The sequence below is a fragment of the Triturus cristatus genome, chromosome 7 (genome assembly GCF_964204655.1).
Source record: "Triturus cristatus chromosome 7, aTriCri1.1, whole genome shotgun sequence".
NCBI lineage: Eukaryota > Metazoa > Chordata > Amphibia > Caudata > Salamandridae > Triturus > Triturus cristatus.
Window position 1 is genome coordinate 1,173,854,390 of NC_140590.1, and position 20,658 is coordinate 1,173,875,047.

Sequence of the window (20,658 nt, forward strand, 5' to 3'; positions counted from 1 at the left end):
TATCCATCCCTCATGCAGCCCGGGTGCCACACTCCACATATGCACCCACCCACATGACAGGGGACTTACACACACACCGATGTCCAGGGTACGAACATATCATGTGGACACTCTCAGCACAGGTACACAGAACTAACACACATCTGTGGGTACAGTCACCTGTCACACTGGGCTGACCACATAATCAAATGAGGACTGTAGAGGCTACATTCCCAGGAGGACAAGACAGGTAGAATGTGGCATGCACCATGCAGTGATTGTCACAGTAAACACAATGCAAGTGAGGACGGCAGACATGCACCACAGCATGCTCTGGCTGGGAGACATCAGGCATTCCCCCCCCTGGGACCCCCCCTACAGTACATAGCATGTGTGTCACACCTGGACACAATGCCAGAAGTCACAGTCACAAACAAGGGACACAGTCTGTGCTAGTAGACTCTGCACTCACCTGATACCCTGGTCGCCCATACAGCAGGGGGTACTGTGGGAGGATCACATCCAGCAACGCCAGGTTCTCCTCCAGGGTGAAAGGCTGTGCCCTCTCCACAGACCTTGACATGGTTCCAGGGAATCAGTAGCAGCAGCTGGGTCGTAGATTCCAAAGATGTGCAGGCAAGTGCTCTCTCATGGGACCTGGCTGCCTTATATCTGCCTTGCTGGCCTGTTTCATGCACAGGAGTACAGAGTGATTGGTCACTCACATTTGCATCCTATGTTTCCTCCAATCCCTTCAAACCTAGCACAGTTAGTGGGTTCTTATTGTGTTTTTTTCTTGAGCATGATGTCAACTCCAGAACCACATTGTAACAAAGTAGATTCATTCAAACTGACTACTGCTGTGCACCTGCTGAAATAAATTCAAACTTTAAACTTGGTCTCCATGACAACCAGCATGCATGTAGGCCTTTATACTTGTCCCTCATGTGTCCCCTATGTAATTTGGAGTTTCACACACAGGTACGGTGCGTACCGGGGCCCTAGGGCACCCCAAATTCATAGCAACGGCCCGTACAGGCGTGTGTACGGTCACTATCACTATGGGTACGCATACGCGAGAACACCCATAGTGATAGTGAGCGTACAGGCGTGAGTACGGTCCGTACCACTATGGGTACGCATACGCGAGAACACCCATAGTGATAGTGAGCGTACAGGCGTCTGTACGGTCCGTATCACTATGGGTACGCATACGCGAGAATACCCATAGTGATAGTGAGTGTACAGGCGTGAGTACGGTCCGTACCACTATGGGTACGCATACGCGAGCACACCCATAGTGATACGGACCGTACACACACCTGTACGCTCACTATTACTATGGGTGTTCTCGCGTATGCATATCCCCTGGTGGTACGGACCGTACTCACGCCTGTACGCTCACTATCACTATGGGTACGCATACGCGAGCACACCCATAGTGATACGGACCGTACACACGCCTGTACGCTCACTATCACTATGGGTGTTCTCGCGTATGCGTACCCATAGTGGTACGGACCGTACTCACGCCTGTACGCTCACTATCACTATGGGTACGCATATGGCAGCACTCCCATGGTGATAGGGAACGTACACAGGCCCTCTGAGCGAATGTACGGTGCCTTTCACACATCACAGTGGTGACAGGCAGCACACAGGAAGGAATAGAGCTGACATACTTGTCCATGGATGGACATCAAGGCATTGTCTGGGCAGTACTACATGTGTGGGGCACAGGTGTGAAAGGCTGTGATGTGGCACATTACTCCTGAGTCGAGAAGGCACCAGATGTATGATGAGATGTGTACAGATGTTATGTGTGACGGTGCAATGTGTGCCAGGCATGCCCTTCACTCCTTTGACATGTGTGCATGTCGTACTGCACACTTGGGATGAGTGTCACTGGCATGGCACAATCAACAACACACGCAAGTGTCCCCTGATGCCCGCTGCAGGGGTTACCACACCAGACATGTGACTACCCACGGTGCACGATGTGTCTATGTCATGTATGTGTGGTGTGTTCCCATTAGCTTGATGTTGGTGTTCCCTCAAGAGCATCAGCTGTTGCAGCAACCAACATGTGTCTGTGTGTAGATGGACATGGCACACTGTTACGCACACCAGGCCTCATGTGGTATCGGATGTGAGGTGCGTATGTATGCATGGGACACGGAGTAGCGTCATAAGGACATGTCTGCATCCTCTCAATGAATGTGTGGTGAGTCATTACATGTACACCTTATTGGCAAGGTGTGTGGGCTGTCCTAGTGTAATGTCATGTGACCTGTGGCTCTAGTGTTCCGCTACCTGTCTCTGAAATCGACATCCTACTTCTGCTGATGTGTTGATGTATTTCACTCCTGTGTTGCGTCTGGCTGTTCACGTACACTGGGACACAGATAATCCCATGCCATGGCATGTGGAGGTTCACAATCTCCGTGTGTAGCTGGGTCTTGGTAGGAGTGTCACCTGGCAGCCATACGTGTCCAGGGCATGTGGCACATACCTGACTTCGTATGTAGCATATGTGTATTGACAGATTAACATGTGCTCAGTACAAATAAATTGTTGTTGTAGTGCACTCACTCTTCCTTGTCACTTCCAAATTACTGCAGAGCGCCGCCTCTTCCCCGACCAATTCCGGACTTGGCTGACATGCGGGAGAATGACTGTATCCGGTGCTACCGCTTCCCCCAACCGTTGATTGAGGAGTTGACGGCAAGGCTGGCACCACACCTGCAACCGCTGCACAGGTATCCTACGGCACTGACACCCAAGTTGAAGGTAATGGCAGCCCTACATTTTCTTGCCACGGATACCTTTCAATATACCATAGCTCATGTTGGTGGCATGTCCCAGAGCATGTTCAGCCGTGTGCTGCATGATTTCTTAGAGGCCATGTTGCTTCACCTGGATGAGTTCATCCATTTCCCTACTCCTGAACTGTTGACTGGGGTCAAGCGTGGATTCTATGCCCTGGGAGGGATTCCCCATGTCATTGGGTCCATAGATGGGACACATGTGGCTTTGGTACCACCACAGGCACAGGAAGTAGCATACAGGAATCGCAAGCACTACCACTCCATCAATGCCCTTGTGGTGTGTCTGTCCAACATGGTGATTTCACATGTCTGTGCTCGTTTTCCAGGATCAGCACACGATGCCTACATCATGAGGCGTAGCAGGGTGCCTGAAATGATGACGCAGCTGCGCAACGAACGAGCATGTGTTGTTGGTGGGTACACTCTGTCTGTCCTGTATTTTGCGTAGACTTCCAGCACGACCGCTTCTCCTGTCCTACTTATGTCCATGTGGTTTCCATGTAGGGGACGCTGGCTATCCCAACATGCCATGGCTGATCACACCTCTCCGCAACCCCATCACGCCGGCCCAGCTCCGCTACAACACCGCCCATGGCCGGACAAGGCGTGTGATAGAGAGGACATTTGGCCTCCTGAAGAGCCGATTCAGATGCCTCCACAAGACCGGTGGCGCCCTCCCATATGCCCCGGCGAAGGTCTGCAAAATCTTCATGGTCTGCTGCATGCTGCACAACATGGCAGTTGAGAAAGCTGTGCCACTCATCCTGGATCAAGATGATCAGGACCATCCACCCGTGGAGGACGAAGGGCTTGGCAATGGGGCTAGTGATGTGGAGGATGTGGTTCCGCAAGAGGACATGCGGAGTCGGCTCATACGCGACTTCTTTGTTTAGTGGTGAGTACCAGTGTCTGTGTGTGCACGCATTGGTCCCCGTGTGGCATGTGTTGCGATGTGTGTGTCCATCTGCATGTATGCCACGTGAGTCAGAGGTGTGTGTGGATGTGTCACTGGAGTGATGGTGCCAGGGATGAGTGTATCACCCCAGTCATAATTGTGACCTAGCATGTTGTCATCCTTACATGTGTCGAGTACATGCACATGCAAGTGGCTGTGCTTTTTGTGGCTGACTTCTTGTGTGTCTCTCATCCCCAGGTACTTGCGCATGCCGTCTGCTGGTTGCATTGTTGTGGCACTGCTATTGCTCATGGACACGTCATCGTGTGCTGACTCAGCGTTACACGCACGGACAAGTTTGGAAGTCTCCTTAGGGTAAGGGATGCATCAGGGGTGTATTGGGTGTGGCAGTTGTTTACGATGTGTGCACACTGCCCCTGTCGATGTTTGGTTCCTCTGCAGACATGTCGCATCACCATGGGACACATGACATGTAGCTGGGTACACCTGAATAGATGGTCAGACTTTTTGCCAGTCATCTGTGATGGGATAGTGGATTGTGATGATGGCATCAATGTGTGTAACACTGCCCTCGGACACATACGGTTTGCATTTGCTTGACATGGTGTGGGACTTCCACATCAGAGGATCAATGGTGTATGGCAGCCTCTCCGTGAGCAGCAGGGGGTGTTTAGCTGTTAGCCGACACTTGTGTGCCAGTTCCATGGCTATCACGCATTTGTGCTGCAGAAGGGGGGTTCCAGTGTTGGACCCACATGTTACTCCACATGACCTGTTTATGTGTACTCCGAGTTGCCTCTGCATTCCCGAATACATGACTAATAAAGGTGTCCCTATGCCTCCAAGGTGCCTGTTAGACCTGGCACCTTGGCGTGAGTCTCCCTTCCTCTTTTTGTCGCTGTGCCTCATGTGTTTTTATGGTGTTGGCCGCTCAGCGCGCTGTGCCACTGCCAACCAGTGTCGCGGTGCGAGTGCTCCCTATGTAAATTGTATGTGTTGGTTGGATTCCATGATTGGATTGTTTGGTTTACTGTCAGGCACCAGTAAAGTGCGCCAGGAGCGCCAGGGCATGTAAATGCAAACACCGCTGGTGGGCTTGAAGCACTGGATGTGCCACCCACAGACGCGGCCGGTAAAATATGTCTAAGGTCTGCCATCGCAGAACCTGCGTGCAGTCTGGTACTGACATGCTGACTGGCAAGTGCCTACACTTGCCGGTCCCTAAACCTTCCCTTAGCTGCATGTTAGTCACCCCTCTGGTAGGCCCACGGGCAGGGTGCGTTGCAAGCATAAGGTAGGACAATCCGGGATGCCTGGCATGTCCTAGTAGTGAATGACCGCCATCTTGTTGTTCACTACTATAAGGCTACCCTGTTCTCATAGGCCAGTATGGGCGGCTGGGATTGTTACATCCTATGATCCTAGCCGACCCAGGGAACATGGTAGAAGATTGAGTTTAGTATGCCTGAACTCGGAATAATAAGGTACATCTTTTCCCAAGGTTTATTTTAATATTCCGCGTTTGCAAATGCCGCTTTTAGAAAGCTGGCCTTTGCTTGCCTAAACATTTCAGCCCGCCTCTGCGTGATGTGTATCTGATGTCTGGCTGGTGTGAGTGACAGGGCTGGGGGAACCCAGATGGGCAGGGCTAGGTAGCCTGGTGGTGAATAGGACGATCGACAGGTAGATGGGTGGGAGGAGTACTCCTAGGCTCTGAATAGGACAGTGCTCTGCCACCTCAATGCCGGCTCCGCCCCCTGTGGAGCGTCTGAGGACTCTGCCCTGCACTCTGAAAGAAGAAGCCTGCATCACGTAAACAAAGTGCTTAGAAACCGGACTGGACTAGGCAAGGGCCCCCCTGGCCTGGGAGAACAAAAGATTTGCTGTATAAATGTAGGAGCCCTGCTCCTAAGAAACTAGATCCGCTTTTGACCAAGAAGAATCTCTGCCTGAGGAGGAGGCACCGGGAAAGCTGTAGGAGGAAGACTGTCCCTATCCTGGGGGATTGGCCTACAGTGGTGACCTTGCTGCCAAAGGGGAGAAGAGAAACTGTTGCTGAAGACTTTGCTTTCATTTTACTTTCAAGACTTGTGCTTTTCCAAAACGATCTCCAAGGGCTTGGAACTGAGCTTGCCCCCTGAACTGAGCCCCAGGACCATTGGGCTCTACCTGATCTTCACTCGCCTGCCGCTGGACTGTGGTGTCCTTGCCCTCGCCGGAGCTGTGACCCTCGTGTCCCAGTCCCTCCCTGCGCCGTGACCAGGACTGCTTAGCCGCCCCCGCCTTGGGAAGAGCCTCGCTCGATCGGAGCCGCTCCCCCTACGCTGTGCTGGGCTGCCCCTGTCACCTCGCTCGCTGGAGGCTCGCTGTGCACCTTCACCCTCCCGCCGGAATCGGCGTTGTGAGCATCTCCAAGCCTCGGACGGCCCGGACGTAACCTGCGTGCCCGGCTGCCCCGCTTTGTTCACCCGCCACCTGCAACACCCCGCTCCTGTCGTGAGCCTGAAGATCAGACCCCCATCGTGAAGTGTGGGAGCCCCGGACGCCGCCTCGCCCTTCTGTCGAAGAGCTGCTGAAATCCCGCACCCGCCTTCGCGTCAAGAAACAAGGTACTGTACTTACGAACTCGACCGCGAGCTCGCATCGGATCCAGGGTCCGCAACGTTCTGATTTCCCTGTCATCTGCCGTGTGCTTCCTGGACGCCGCCTCAGCACGAAGTGCGCTGAGGCCCACAGTTACCTTGTGCCCGCCTAAAGAACTTTCCGTAACAAAGAGACTTTACCTTATTTCCAAGAGTTGTGGCCCCATCAGTTCAACGTTACTGGGCCTTGTATTTGAATCTGCTGAATCTACATAAAAGCTTATTTTTATATACTTCCGGATTGGTGTCCGTTTGTGGTGCATGCAAGGGGTTTACTGTATGTGTAATTGCATTTGCTTAACCGTGTACGCCTGAGACTTAGCCTAGACTGCTCGCGCCACGCACCTAGAGGGTGAGCAGGGGTTATTCTGAGGAGTCATCCTTCGCCCTGACAAGAAGTAAAGGGTCCCTGCTTGTTGTAGGTACACACCTGCGTCATCCAGAGCCCCCTCATTTCTAACATTGGTGGCAGCGGTGGGATTTACGGATTTGCATTTGTGGTTTGCGTATAGTGAACCACTGATCACCATGTAGTGAGAGCAGACCAGTAACACAGCCACAAGACTAGCAATTGTTTTTGTTTTGCCAAGAATCTCCGTTGTTAAAGCCATGCCTGGTTCACTCCCCGCCGGAAGGGCAGCCTCTATAATCTCTGGATTTGAGGACATAGATTGGGAAGAAAGCGCGCTTCAGGATCATACCAATGAAGAGTTGAGAGGTTTTTGCTCCAAGTTCAGAATTGCCCAAACTGGATTGAAAAAGAAGGACCAACTTGTGAAGGCGCTGAGGGCCTGGTATGAGTCAAAGGCACCAGAGAATCAGGTGGAAATGGTTCCACCAGAAAGTGTCCATGAGTTTGGCAGAGGCCTGCCGCCAGAAGAGTTGGCAGACAGGGCAGCAACCCGGGCACACGAAGTAGAGATGGCAAAACTTCATGGGCAAATGGATATGGAAAAACAAAGATTAGCCATGGAAGAAAAGAAACTACAATTAGAGCATGACATGAAGCTGAGGGAGCTGGAGCTGAAAGCAAAAAGTTTGGAGCTTAATCCCTCTGGTGGCAGCACACCGCCAGTACCGGCGGAACCAAGAGTTTATATTCCCAAGGATGTAGTAAAGGAGTTCTTCAAGAATTACGACATCGGGCAGTGGTTCAGAGCCTACGAGGTAGCCATGTCTTCCCACCGGGTCCCTGAGAGAGATTGGGGAGCGGGGTTGTAGGGACGGTTCCTGAGTGAAGGGCGGGACACACTGTTAGATTTACCTGCTGATGTTCATAATTCTTACGCCCATATGAAGGAAGCATTGATGACTAGGTATGGGTTGACCCCTGAGTTATATAGACAGAGGTTCAGGGGTTGCACTAAGATTCCCAATAGTACGTATGTGGAGTATGTGACTTTCTTTTGCAGAGCGCTGGATGGTTGGGTAAAGGGTAGTAAGGTAAATGATTATCAAGGGCTTCTTGATTTAATGGCATGGGAGCACTTGTCCAGTAATTGTTTTCCTGAGCTACGCCAGCACCTGATAGATAGTAGGCTGACTAACCCTAGGAAGCTTGCTGAGGAGGCGGACCGCTGGGTCAGTACCAGGGTCCACAAGGGTCCCGTGGGAGATTCCGCCAAAGGTGGGCAGGGTCCCCAGCAGAAGAGTGGGGGGGACAGGGGTAAACAGAAGCAGTTCCCAAAAGGGCCCCAAAGTAGTCCCCAAGGGAACCAAGGGAAGGGTTCTCAGCCTCCCCCACCCCAGAAACCGACCGGGGCCCCGACAGGTCCTCCTGTTCAGAAGGGGCCCGTAAGATGTTACAGGTGTAACAATTTGGGGAATTTTGCCTCTGAGGTAAAGTGTCCATTGTTTGGTAAGCCAGCACCCACTGGTGCTCCACCCCGGCAGGTGACTAGTGTAGCCTTGGGGGAGGAGAGGGATGTCCAAGGTGGGTGGGGTCCCGCAGAGATGTCCCTGGTCTCGCTAGGAGACCGTGAAGTGGTCCCTCCAACCCAGCTGCCTGAGAACACTAAGAAGTACAGGCAGTGGGTGACCATAAATGGCCATAGAGTGGAAGCTCTTAGAGATACAGGAGCCAGTGTGACAGCTGCCAGGTGTCACCTGGTGTCTCAGGAGCAGGTGGTCCCCAATGCATTCTATCCCGTTGTTGCCGCTGACAACACAGAGAGGCACTGCAAGGTGGCTCAGGTTCCCTTTGAGTGGGGGGGGGTCTCTGGTACTCTTCAGGTAGCTGTGAGGCCCGCCATGCCTGTAGACTGTTTGTTAGGGAACGATTTGGAGAGCTCACCTTGGGCTAAGGTGGAGCGGAGTGCTCACCTGGAGATGTTGGGTATGCCGGATTGGGCGTGTGTCACCACACGGTCCATGGCAGCCAGTAGAGGTACTCAAGAGGTCCTGGAGCCTGAGAGGGAGGCCCAGGAACCGGCCTCAGAGAGAAGGAGCAAGGGGCGCGGGAAGCCGGCCCCTGAAGTTCCCACGGTCCAGGAGGAAGCAGACCTTGAGGGGGATGCCCTGGAGCCTACAGGGGAGCAGATAGCTGAACTGGGAGACCTGCCGGAGCTGACCCATTGGCAGCAGGAAGGGGGTCCCACCAGGGAGGACTTTTGTAAGGCGCAAAAGGAGTGCCCTTCTCTCGTGGGTATGCGGCAGCAGGCTGCAGACCAGGCCGTAGGTGATCAGTCAGGATCACATTTCGTTTACTGGGAGAACGACCTCCTATATACGGAGCCTAAGGTTGCTGAGCCTGGGTCAGCCCGTGCGCTGGTGGTACCCCAGGACTTCAGAGCCTTCCTACTGGGGCTGGCTCACGATGTGCCCTTGGCAGGGCATTTGGGGCAGAACAAGACCTTTGAAAGGCTTGTCGCCCACTTTTATTGGCCTCAAATGCGCAGGAGCTCAGATACTCACTGCAGGACATGCCAGACTTGCCAGGCAAGTGGAAAGAGTGGAAGGAAGCAGAAGGCTCCACTCCAGCCATTCCCTGTGGTCGGTACCCCATTCCAGCGAGTGGGGATTGACATTGTAGGGCCACTGGACCCCCGGACAGCGATGGGCAATAGGTTCATCCTGGTCCTGGTGGAACATGCCACCCGGTACCCGGAAGCCATTCCTCTGAGGACAGTGACGGCCCCCGTGGTGGGACGTGCACTGATGGGAATTTTCTCCCGAGTGGGATTCCCTCTAGAGGTGGTGTCTGACCGAGGTACCAATTTCATGTCCAAGTACATGAAATCCCTTTGGCAAGAGTGTGGTGTAACCTACAAGTTCACCACACCTTACCACCCCCAAGGAAACGGGTTGGTTGAGAGATTCAACCAAACCCTCAAAGGCATGATAATGGGCCTAGAAGAACCCATGAGGCGTAAGTGGGACGTCCTCTTACCATGCCTTCTCTTCGCTTACCGTGAGGTGCCACAGAAGTCTCTGGGGTTCAGTCCCTTTGAGCTTCTGTATGGTCACCCAGTCAGAGGACCTCTAAGTCTGGTCAAGGAAGGCTGGGAGCAATCTCCCAGGAAATCTCCCCAGAATGTATATAGCTACATGCTGGCCTTCAGGAATCAGACTAGGCGATTCAGGCAACTTGCTGAGGCAAATCTGGAAGCCAGCCAGGAGGAGATGAAGCGGTGGTACGACCAGAACGCCACTCTGGTAGAGCTTCAGCCTGGACAGAAGGTATGGGTCTTGGCCCCCGTGGAGCCGTGTGCGCTCCAGGATAAGTGGACCGGTCCCTTTGAGGTGGTGGAGCGCAAGAGTCCTGTTACCTACGTGGTGGACCTGAAGTCTCCTAGGAACCCCTTACAGGTCCTACATGTGAACCGCCTCAAGCCCCACTTGGAGAGGTCCCAAGTGGGCATGCTCTTGGCAACAGATGCTGGGATGGAAGAGGAGACAGAACCTCTTCCTGACCTCCTGTCAGCCAAGGAGCAAGATGGGTCAGTGGATGGTGTCATCCTCTCTTCCACCCTGACCCCTGAGCAACAGAATGATTGTCGTCAATTGCTGGGACAATTTTCTGATCTGTTTTCCCTGGTCCCTGGTGTCACTGATTGGTGCGTCCATGATGTGGACACTGGGGATAGTACACCTGTGCGGCACAAGGCCTACAGGGTGACTGACAGGGTGAGGACATGCATCAAGGAGGAGGTCTCCAAGATGTTTGCACTCGGGGTAATTGAGTCTTCTAGCAGTCCTTGGGCCAGCCCCGTGGTCTTGGTCCCAAAGGCTGTAGCGCCGGGAGCCACACCCGAACTCCGGTTCTGTGTGGACTACAGAGGACTCAATTCAGTCACTAGGACTGACGCACACCCCATCCCCAGAGCTGATGAGCTCATCGATCGGCTAGGGGCTGCCAACTACCTCAGCACGTTTGATTTAACTTCTGGGTATTGGCAGATCGCCTTGACCGAGGGGGCCAAAGAGAGGTCAGCATTTTCCACCCCAGATGGGCACTACCAGTTCCGGGTTATGCCATTTGGGATGAAGAATGCCCCTGCCACCTTCCAGAGATTGGTCAACCAGGTGTTGGCTGGGCTGGATTCGTTCAGTGCAGCCTACCTGGATGACATCGCGGTGTTCAGCTCCACTTGGGAAGAACACCTGCGACACCTCTGGGAAGTGTTGATGGCGCTGCGCAAGGCAGGCCTCACGATCAAGGCGAGTAAGTGCCAGATCGGGCAGGGTTCCGTGGTGTACTTGGGACACCAAGTTGGGAGTGGCCAGGTGGCACCCCTTCAGCCCAAGATAGAAACCATCCTGAATTGGGAGGCGCCCAAAACCCAGACAGAGGTGAGAGCCTTCCTAGGTCTCACCGGGTACTACAGGAGGTTTGTCAAGGGGTATGGCAACATGGTTGCCCCCTTGACAGCGCTGACTTCGAAGAAGCAGCCCAGGAAAGTGATTTGGACTGACACCTGTCAGAAAGCTTTTGAGGCCTTGAAAACTGCTATGTGCATGGCGCCCGTGCTCTTGGCTGCCAACTTCTCCAAAGAGTTTATCATTCAGACAGACGCTTCAGAGCATGGTGTGGGGGCTGTCCTTTCACAGATTAATGAGGAGGGCCTAGATCAACCCGTAGCCTTTCTTAGCAGGAGGTTACTTCCACGGGAACAGAGGTGGAGTGCTATTGAGCGTGAGGCATTTGCTGTGGTCTGGGCGCTGAAGAAGCTAAAAACCACTAGAAAAGGGGAACCCCTGAATGAATGAAGGTAGAGCAGCAGGGGAAAATTCACAAGTAAATACAAAAAATATCTGCTGTACCTATAGTTATTTCATAAACGCATCGAAGTCGTTTCTTAAGACAGAGAAGAACCACTCTTACTGGACTGTGTAAGGATTACAAAACACATAAAAATGAGGTATTAATCCATATTTTAATTTTTGACCTTGTTAGAAAAATACTTATTCAATGAATATGTGAGATATAAACATTATACCACCATTTTTATACAAACAAAACCCAGGACCTATTTGTCCTACAATACATTGGTGCCCATGGACAATCTGTGGAATAAAATTATTCACACATACTCATTCATACTCAGACGCATTCATACATTATAACAAAAGACACATGACCCTAGCTGCTAAAATTAGAACAAAATGCAGGCCCAAGATAATGGTAAGCGAGTCTTCTTAAGTGTTAAACATAAACCAAGGGGTACAAAGGAAGAATGGCATATGGTAAACAGAATGGGGTAACAAGAAAAATGTTCTTGTAGTATCTTAATAAATCTGTGTAGTGAACAATCCAGTTCAATATGCCGACGCGCGTTTCGGTGTGACGCCCCCTTATAACCGGGGCAACACCTTCTTCAGGGCAAGAAATTATTCAGACATAAGTTCCATGGGACCTATCAAGTGATAAATAACAATTAGTGAACACAAAGCTGTTAATTCTAAACATATCTGTTAGATGACACTGATTATTTATAAAGTTACAACATACAAAATACATCTAAGATAGACACTGGTCCAGATAAATGAGTGGTTGAGCATTAAACATATTAATTATATTATGAACGTTGCACACATAATGGAAAATAACGAACAGAAAATCAAATTTGAGAGAAGTTTATGAACGAATACACATGCAACAAATGGTTTGGTCATATTGGCAATTGATCAAAAGGAATCCTGAATATATAGCTAAGACTGGATACCGTTGCGTAAAATCTGGTAAACAGCATTTAGATAAACTCAGTAAATAAAAGATATCATTTGGGGATTCATATATCATCAAGAGAATAGTATCGACTAAGGGATGGGTGAGTTTCGAGGACAGTAATAAAAAGTAGGGGTGCTATATCTGCATGAAGCTGATGGTTAGGAAAAGGAAGATAAGAGACATGCTCACCAAGGGATCAGAAGGGAAGATGGGAATAATTGTCTCTCTTTCTCCTTAAGTGATGCAACCTCAGTACTTCTAGTGGTACATATATATAGCAATGTAGAGGAACTCTTCAACTTATAGGCATGCGAGATCTAAGGAAGAAAGTAGATCAGGAAAGATTAACATTTCTAACATAAAGCATGGTTTGTTAGATTTGTGATGTTTATGAAATCAACGATTTATAGGTGTTCTCTGTTCTCACTATTTAGGCAATGAATAAGAGTCAATGGGTCAGGAACACCAGTTAAAACAAACTGGGCTAGTGAAGGTCTATTCTTTATATATATGAATCCTAGAGCTACGTCATAAGTGAGAAACTTGAAGATGTAAATCATCACCTGTTAAGTTTTAGGGAGACCACCCCGTAATTCCAGCTAGATGTGCACCTATCCTCACGCTTCCACGGTTGGTGAGGAAAAGGAAAATGAATTCTGCCACAGCCTATGGTGAGTCAGACAAAGTGATTAGAGTTAGCTATAGGCTAATTATGGGGTTAAGCTAATTACTAATCATTGCCCCGAATGAAGCGTGAAAACCTCAAAGATGTGATTAATCACCTTTTAGGGCGTATCGTTGTTCCTGTTTATCGTGTGGCTGGATGAAAAAAGAAGAATAGGATTCCTCCGCAGTATCTTGAGGGTCAACTAACAAAATAAATAGAGTTAGCAATCCAGCGTCACTTAACATAGCGGAGAAACTGAAGTCGTGGTCATTCAGTCTATTATCAGAGCGCTTACCGGTTTTTTTTAAAAACGTTCAGGCCTTCGCCTACGACCAGGTGTGCAGATCAATGTGGGCACTGCTCCGCATATTACGCGAGTAACTCCACACGTTAATTAATCGTCGTTTCAGTTCAAGGAGTGTGACCGGGGGGAAAAAAAGAGAATAGAATTCCTCCGCCGTATCTAGTGGGCGAAATAACAAGATAATAAAAAGTTAACGCAACTGTGCAGATAGGGCGAGTGAGGGAGCTGATGTCTTAGCCTAAATGCCTATTTTATACGCGCTTACCGAGAGGAAGCTTTCTGATGCTTTCAGTGCTTCATTTAGTTCCAGGCACGTAGAGCAAAGTAGATGTTGCTGCGCTGCTGGTCCTCTGCTTACTGCGAAGCGAGCAACGACCAGTGTGATTAGGAGCAGCTGCTTATATACTAACAGGGGCTGACATCACGTCCTAGGGTAATATCAAAGAGGTGGCTGTGGATTCTGAGGAGGATTCGGATTGGGGTGTTTTATGGTCACCAGTATGATCGCTGTTTGTGATGCGGCAACTTCCCAGATACAGTAATCCCTGACATTCTGCAGTGCAGTCGATAACAGGGAATTCATGATAAGGGCTCAGGTAGATGAGTTAAAGAGCGCCTTAATAATATTGTGTATGTGTCCAAAGGATTTAGAGAAGAGAACCAATGGAGGATCTATTGTATTAGTTCATGAAGAAGCTAAGACCCTACCTGTTTGGGTCTCACTTCCGGGTTCAGATGGACCACAGGCCCCTCAGATGGTTGATGCATATGAGGGGTGAGAATCCAAAGCTGTTGAGGTGGTCCATTTCCCTACAGGGTATGGATTTCACGGTGGAACATCGCCCTTGTACAGATCACGCCAATCCTGACGGTCTGTCCAGATTTTTCTGCCTTAGTGATGAGGAACTCCCTGGGGTAGGGTAGTTCTCCCCACTTTTCAGCTGGAGGGGACACGTGTTAGACCTGGCACCTTGGCGTGAGTCTCCCTTCCTCTTTTTGTCGCTGTGCCTCATGTGTTTTTATGGTGTTGGCCGCTCAGCGCGCTGTGCCACTGCCAACCAGTGTCGCGGTGCGAGTGCTCCCTATGTAAATTGTATGTGTTGGTTGGATTCCATGATTGGATTGTTTGGTTTACTGTCAGGCCCCAGTAAAGTGCGCCAGGAGCGCCAGGGCATGTAAATGCAAAACCGCTGGTGGGCTTGCAGCACTGGTTGTGCCACCCACAGACGCGGCCGGTAAAATATGTCTAAGGTCTGCCATCGCAGAACCTGCGTGCAGTCTGGTACTGACATGCTGACTGGCAAGTGCCCACACTTGCCGATCCCTAAACCTTCCCTTAGCTGCATGTTAGTCACCCCTCTGGTAGGCCCACGGGCAGGGTGCGTTGCAAGCATAAGGTAGGACAAGCCGGGATGCCTGGCATGTCCTAGTAGTGAATGACCGCCATCTTGTTGTTCACTACTGTAAGGCTACCCTGTTCTCATAGGCCAGTATGGGCGGCTGGGATTGTTACATCCTATGATCCTAGCCGACCCAGGGAACATGGTAGAAGATCGAGTTTAGTATGCCTGAAATCGGAATAATAAGGTACATCTTTTCCCAAGGTTTATTTTAATATTCCGCGTTTGCAAATGCCGCTTTTAGAAAGCTGGCCTTTGCTTGCCTAAACATTTCAGCCCGCCTCTGCGTGATGTGTATCTGATGTCTGGCTGGTGTGAGTGACAGGGCTGGGGGAACCCAGATGGGCAGGGCTAGGTAGCCTGGTGGTGAATAGGACGATCGACAGGTAGATGGGTGGGAGGAGTACTCCTGGGCTCTGAATAGGACAGTGCTTTGCCACCTCAATGCCGGCTCCGCCCCCTGTGGAGCGTCTGAGGACTCTGCCCTGCACTCTCAAAGAAGAAGCCTGCATCACGTAAACAAAGTGCTCAGAAACCGGACTGGACTAGGCAAGGGCCCCCCTGGCCTGGGAGAACAAAAGATTTGCTGTATAAATGTAGGAGCCCTGCTCCTAAGAAACTAGATCCGCTTTTGACCAAGAAGAATCTCCGCCTGAGGAGGAGGCACCGGGAAAGCTGTAGGAGGAAGACTGTCCCTATCCTGGGGGATTGGCCTACAGTGGTGACCTTGCTGCCAAAGGGGAGAAGAGAAACTGTTGCTGAAGACTTTGCTTTATTTTTACTTTCAAGACTTGTGCTTTTCCAAAACGATCTCCAAGGGCTTGGAACTGAGCTTGCCCCCTGAACTGAGCCCCAGGACCATTGGGCTCTACCTGATCTTCACTCGCCTGCCGCTGGACTGTGGTGTCCTTGCCCTCACCGGAGCTGTAACCCTCGTGCCCCAGTCCCTCCCTGAGCCGTGACCAGGACTGCTTAGCCGCCCCCGCCTTGGGAAGAGCCTCGCTCGATCGGAGCCGCTCCCACTACGCTGTGCTGGGCTGCTTCTGTCATCTCGCTCGCTGGAGGCTCGCTGTGCACCTTCACCCTCCCGCCGGAATCGGCGTTGTGAGCATCTCCAAGCCTCGGACGGCCCGGACGTAACCTGCGTGCCCGGCTGCCCCGCCTTGTTCACCCGCCACCTGCAACACCCCGCTCTTGTCGTGAGCCTGAAGATCAGACCCCCATCGTGAAGTGTGGGAGCCCTGGACGCCGCCTCGCCCTTCTGTCGAAGAGCCGCTGAAATCCCGCACCCGCCTTCGCGTCAAGAAACAAGGTACTGTACTTACGAACTCGACCGCGAGCTTGCATCGGATCCAGGGTCCGCAACGTTCTGATTTCCCTGTCATCTGCCGTGTGCTTCCCGGACGCCGCCTCAGCACGAAGTGCGCTGAGGCCCACAGTTACCTTGTGCCCGCCTAAAGAATTTTCCGTAACAAAGAGACTTTACCGTATTTCCAAGAGTTGTGGCCCCATCAGTTCAACGTTACTGGGCCTTGTATTTGAATCTGCTGAATCTACATAAAAGCTTATTTTTATATACTTCCGGATTGGTGTCCGTTTGTGGTGCATGCAAGGGGTTTACTGTATGTGTAATTGCATTTGCTTAACCGTGTACGCCTGAGACAGCCTAGACTGCTCGCGCCATGCACCTAGAGGGTGAGCAGGAGTTATTCTGAGGAGTCATCCTTCGCCCTGACAAGAAGTAAAGGGTCCCTGCTTGTTGTAGGTACACACCTGCATCAACCAGAGCCCCCTCATTTCTAACAGTGCCTCTTCTCAGTCAATGCTGGTGTGTTGCCATGGTGCATACGGCATGTCTAGCATGGTTTTCCCTGATAGTGGCTATGTGTCTATGTGTCGAGTAGCAAGATGCAAGCTGTTTGTGTGGGATTAGACTGTGTATTGTGCATGATGTCCATGACTGTGTGGGTATTGTGACATGTGCCATCCCCATGCATCCAACGTTGGGCAGGCCACCATTCTCTGCATCCACCTGACTCAAGCTTGCAGGACATGGTTCTGCCACCTGTCCACACATACCTGGGTGCCCCCCAGGACACTCCACATGATCCCTGACCTTTGCGCATGGCTGTCGCTGTACTCAATATGTCTGTCGGCATGGTTGTGAGGCCACCCCCTCAGCTGGTTGGGCCCATCACGGGTGTGTATGGTGCTCCATGTCTGTGTTGCCTAATACATTGTGACCTGTTAGAAGGCGACCTCAGAGGGGCCCGGAGGGGGCCCTGACTGCCCTGAGATCCACCCTCGAGGTATCGTAGCCGGGCACTGGCGGGAGACTCCTCAGGGGAGGAACCTCGTATCTAGGATCGCACACTCGGCACCACACGACAGAGAGACACCACACGAGGAGTTCTTACGAGCAAATCTTTATCAGATTGAAGTGGTAGGATCTTTATGATCAGCACGGCAAATATATACAAGCAGAGCGTGGGCTCTCAGAGTCTTGGAGGGGAGTAGGAGGTAGCGGGACAGTCTTTGGGGATATGGATCAAATGCAGGAGCGTACCCGTCGCACAGCTCACAATCCTCGAGCTGGGGGATACGCTTGTCGTCGTGGGGTCCGGCGGGACCAAGAGAGTCTGTGGGAGCCGCGAGTCACTCAGCAGGGCTCGGATACAAGTTCGGTGGTCTTACGATCTTCGAGGAGCCGCGAGTCACTCAGCAAGGCTCAAGCACAAGTTCGGAGGTCTTACGATCTTCAGGGAACCGCGAGTCACTCAGCAGGGCTCAAGCATAAGTTCGGAGGTCTTACGATCTTCAGGGAGCCGCGAGTCGCTCAGCAGGGCTCAAGCACAAGTTCGGAGGTCTTACGATCTTCAGGGAGCCGCGAGTCGCTCAGCAGGGCTCAAGCACAAGTTCGGAGGTCTTACGATCTTCAGGGAGCCGCGAGTCACTCAGCAGGGCTCAGGTGTTCCAAGGCGAATCTGCCGGACAGTCCCAGAGCACCCCTTGTTATAGGGCAACTCCTCTTTGATGTCCGGAGTCCGTGCAGGCAGGGGTCTTGTCACCTGGGGGTCGCTTGTTGGGGTTTCCTGCCATTGTCTTTTGTCCTTTCAAGGCCGGGTCTGGAGGAGTCCCAGACACCCAGCAGGCGTTGATCCAGCCCTTTGGGAGGCCGGCAGGTCGATCGAAACCCACCGTCCCAGGGAAGCGCAGAGGTGTGATAGAAACTGCTCCTCCCTCTCTCATCCCAAGGGGAGCGTGATGTCCTCCAGCCGGAGTGGCGCCTCTAGGCCAGGGTCGCGCTGGGGCCGGGCGGCCATCTTGTTGCATGAAGTGGGCACGCGGGCCCGGTGTGGCCGAAGGGCAGAAGGCCACGGACGGGGAAGTCCGGGTTGGGTGCGTGCGAGTTCTGGTGGGAAGGATCGGCTAGGCCGTGGGGTTGGGGGCTGGTGTGAGGTGCAGGGGTCAGGTCTAGCTACGTTACGAGGGCCGGGTCTAACATGCGTCCCCCCCAGCTGAAAGCCGGAGAGAACTACCCATCTTCTTGGGGGTTCTCTTCGCTGAGGCGGAAGAACCGGGAGAGGCCATCGGCGTTGGCGTCCCAGGGCGATGTTCCACGGTGAAATCCATCCCCTGGAGGGAGATTGACCACCGCAGTAGCTTAGGGTTTTCTCCTCGCATCTGCATGAGCCATCGCAAGGGGCGATGGTCGGTTTGGACCTTGAAATGGGTGCCGAACAGGTAAGGGCGTAGTTTCTTGAGGGCCCAGACTACGGCGAATGCCTCTCGCTCGATGGTGCTCCATCTCTGTTCCCTGGGCAATAGCCTTCGGCTGAGGAAGGCTACGGGCTGGTCTAGGCCTTGGTCATTCACCTGGGAGAGGACTGCCCCGATGCCATGCTCGGAGGCATCAGTTTGTACCACAAACTCTTTGGAGTAGTCGGGGGCCTGGAGGACGGGGGCAGTACACATGGCCGCTTTTAGGGCCTCGAACGCCTCTTGGCAGGCAGGGGACCATTGCACCTTCTTGGGCTGCTTTTTGGACGTGAGTCCCGTGAGGGGACCCACCAGGCTGCCGTAATTCCGGATGAATCTCCGGTAGTAGCCCGTGAGGCCCAGAAAGGCTCGGACCTCCGTTTGGGTAGTGGGGGGTTCCCAGGCTAGGATGGCGTCGATTTTGGGCTGTAGAGGGGCGACCTGCCCGCTTCCGACCTGGTGCCCCAGGTAGGTTACCGAACCTTGCCCAATCTGGCATTTGCTGGCTTTCACGGTGAGGCCTGCCTGGCGCGGGGCGGTCAGCACCCTCCGAAGGTGCTGGAGGTGCTCACTCCACTCAGAGCTAAAAACTGCGATATCGTCGAGATATGCGGCACTGAATTTTTCCAGCCCGGCCAGGACTCTATTTACCAGTCGCTGGAAGGTGGCCGGGGCATTTTTCATCCCGGAGGGCATCACGCGAAAGCGATAGTGCCCATCCGGGGTGGAGAAGGCGGACCGCTCCTTGGCTCCTTCTGTGAGCGCAATTTGCCAGTAGCCGCAGGTGAGATCGAAGGTGCTGAGGAACCGAGCAGCCCCGAGCCGGTCAATGAGCTCGTCGGCTCGGGGAATGGGGTGGGCATCGGCTCGGGTGACTTCATTGAGTCCCTGGTAGTCCACGCAGAAGCGGAGTTCTGGTGCGACCGCGGGGGCAGCTGCTTTTGGGACCAGGACCACGGGGCTGGCCCAGGGGCTGTCTGAGGGTTCGATCACGCCTAGGGTTAACATTTTCGAGACTTCGGCTTGGATACAGGACCGGACCCGATCAGGGACTCGGTAGGCTCGGTGTCTCACTGGGGGGCTGTCCCCGGTATCCACTTCATGGACACACCAGTCGGTGACCTTGGGGACCAGGGAGAAAAGGTCCGGAAACTGCCCTAGGAGCTGGCGGCAATCCTCACGCTGCTGGGGAGTGAGAGACGGGGAGAGGTTCACTCCCTCTACGGAGCCGTCCTTCTCTTTGGTGCACAGGAGATCGGGGAGAGGATCTGACTCCTCCTCGGACCCATCATCAGTGGCCAGTAGGAGGCTCAGCTCCGTTCGCACAAAGTGGGGCTTGAGGCGGTTCACGTGGAGGACCCGGAGGGGGTCCCGGGTTGACTGGACGTCCACCAAGTACGTGACCTGGCTCTTCTGCTCAACCACTTTGAAGGGCCCGGTCCATTTATCCTGGAGGGCGCAGGGTTTCACGGGGGCCATGACCCATACCTGCTGGCCCGGCTGAAAGTCGACCAGAGTGGCGTTCTGGTCGTACCAGCGCTTCATCTCCTCCTGACTCGCCTCCAGGTTGGCCTCGGCCATCTCTCGGAACCTTCTAGTCTGATTTCGGAGGGTCAGGACGTAACGGAACACATCTCGGGGGGGGCCCCGAGGCGCCGCCTCCCAGCCTTCCTTGACCAGGCTGAGGGGCCCCCTGACGGGGTGCCCGTAGAGTAACTCAAAGGGGCTGAACCCCAAGGATTTCTGGGGAACTTCGCGGTATGCGAATAGGAGGCAGGGGAGCAGGATGTCCCACTTACGCCGGAGGGGCTCTTCCAGGCCCGCGATCATCCCCTTCAGAGTCCGGTTAAACCGTTCTACCAGGCCGTTTCCTTGGGGGTGGTACGGGGTGGTGAACTTATAGGACACCCCGCATTGTTGCCATAAGGACTTCATGTATCGGGAGATAAAGTTGGTACCGCGATCGCTCACGACCTCGCGGGGGAAACCCATGC

At 52.9% G+C, this 20,658-nt stretch overlaps 1 protein-coding gene across 1 annotated transcript in view; it reads right to left on the reverse strand.

Annotated features, from left to right (window-relative positions):
- LOC146811364 (uncharacterized) overlaps window positions 1-20,658 on the reverse strand; it is a 125,281-nt gene that overhangs the window by 78,978 nt on the left and 25,645 nt on the right. Inside the window, exon 2 of the mRNA XM_085618479.1 lies at window positions 12,724-12,851. The gene's annotated coding sequence lies outside the window, so the exon portion shown is untranslated. The remainder of the gene's footprint in view (window positions 1-12,723; window positions 12,852-20,658) is intronic.